A 2,011-nucleotide genomic window follows, 5' to 3' on the forward strand; every position below is an offset into this window, starting at 1 on the left:
TAAGGAATTAAAAGTAGAGTGGTCTATTTCACAAGTTGAAGCCAAAAGACATTTACAAACCTGGGAACCATGCTGATCACAAATAACCAATATGGGGACAGGGAAACAATCTGTTATGATAATTTGAGCATCATCATGAGGAGCTTGCAATAGTTGAGCAAAGGCCTGTAAAATAATCAAGATAAGAGATTTTTTTTAGGGGTAGTACAAGTCCTCTTTCTCGTCATAATCATTGAAAGCTTACATTGCAACCGACAGAGTATCAAGATTGATTATGCGCCCTAACTCAACAGGGATCCACCCTTTGAAATTGTTCGATGAGAAGTTTCTGCAGTTTAAAAGAAAATATAGATTGGTAAAAATATAAATATACTAATGAAAGCATGTGCACTTAATAATAAATATACTAATGAAAGCATGTGCACTTAATAACTGCAAGCCTCTGTACAAAGACATCATTGTAAATTAGAATATGTTCACAAATGACTGGCCCATCTCTAATATCTTTTGGTTAAGACTTACAGATATGTTAGACTCTCCAGCTTCAGGAATTCAGATGGAATGGAACCATTCAATCTTTGCCATGCACAATTCAAACAACTCCAGCTATCCAAGCTCGGCCGGAATGCTACCAACCAGTTCATTGTTGTTCAATTTCCTGTAGAAGGAAACTATCAGAAATAATTTACACACAAATATCCCCGAAATGGAAATTTTATTTTAAAGTAAGAACCTTCACAGATAGCTTAGCTTGGACATGTTCCCCAATTCAGGTGGAATTAGCCCAGTGAGCTTGTTACTGTGTAGGTACCTGGGAAGAATAAACAGGAAACACCATGACCAATGATGAAGAAAATCCCTGTTGCATGAATACTGAAGCTTTGAAATAAATATCATGAAATCTAACAATTCTTGCTGACATTTTTCTGAAAACATAGAAAACAGAAATAAATAAATAAATAAAATAGGGTTTTAGATAGCATGACCAAAAAACAAAAAACCACATTTTCCTTTCTAGTATGGAAAGAAAATGCAGTAAAATGAAATGAAACTAAATCTCAGAAAAGAACATCAAAGCACCTGATTATTAGACAAAATGCTTGTTGAATTTCCACTTCTCTGAAAATTCACCTGATGCGGCATTGCTTAAAAAAAGGCCAAAACCCTAATTTCCAAACAAATCACATCAGAGTCGAAGAGAGATCTCCAAAAGGGGCCAATCTCAGAAACTCCAAAGCAAATTCCAACAAATCAAACCACAACTCATACACAATACGCAAAAAATAAAAACTTTGGGATTTCTCCCACATCTACCGCATCCAAAACCTAACTCTCCCCGACGAAATCAAAAGCGATTTCCAGAAACTTAGCAATTCCGGCAAAAACACACAAAATGCAGAAAAAAAAGGCACAAGACTGAATTTTCTGAAACTTTTTCCCACCAAACGCATCAAAACCCAACCATTCCTACTAAAAGAAAAAACCCTAGCGATTCCCACCACAATTTTGAGAGGAACCGACACTCCAAGAGCCACGAACCCTAGCGATTCCCTTCTTCAATCAGCAACGAATGGTCGAAGAAATGGGAAGAAATGCTAGATTGCACGGTGAATAACAAAGATCGAAGGGAGATTCGTACGTACCTGGCGATGTCGAGATCGATTGAAGATCAGATCTTCGATTTTTACGTTTCTTTTTCATCTTCCTTTCTTTTTCTTGCTTCGATCTCTCCCTCCCTCTCTGTCTCTCTCTCCTTTTTCTTTTCTTCTTTTCATTTTTCTGGTTTGGCTCGGGTAAAAACCCACCGATGGCGAGTCTCTCGCTCTCTCTCACCAAGGCGCTCACGGTGAGTAGACCTTTGGCCTCGGTTCTAGGCAACTGAGGCTAAAAAGTAGGGCGCGCATCAGGTACTACGCCCTCCTGTTCTGAGCTCGGTACTAGCGGAGGCCCCACGGGCCACTGAGGGGACACTGTGATGTGTTACTTTTATCCACACCGTCCATCCATTTTT

General features: G+C 38.9%; 1 long non-coding RNA gene across 2 annotated transcripts; it reads right to left on the minus strand.

The window, feature by feature from the left end:
* LOC131238656 (uncharacterized) lies at nucleotides 1–1,764 on the minus strand. Of its 2 annotated transcripts, none has more exons than XR_009168008.1 (5): nucleotides 1,644–1,764; nucleotides 734–811; nucleotides 523–658; nucleotides 245–328; nucleotides 1–165 (listed from the first exon to the last, which is right to left on the minus strand). It is a non-coding gene; the product is annotated as an uncharacterized LOC131238656 (long non-coding RNA). The 2 variants fall into 2 exon arrangements; XR_009168007.1 differs by having other exon boundaries at nucleotides 5–165; nucleotides 257–328.
* Between the last annotated feature and the right edge of the window lie 247 nt (nucleotides 1,765–2,011).

Source organism: Magnolia sinica, chromosome 3, assembly GCF_029962835.1.
Source record: "Magnolia sinica isolate HGM2019 chromosome 3, MsV1, whole genome shotgun sequence".
NCBI classification, from domain to species: Eukaryota; Viridiplantae; Streptophyta; class Magnoliopsida; order Magnoliales; family Magnoliaceae; genus Magnolia; species Magnolia sinica.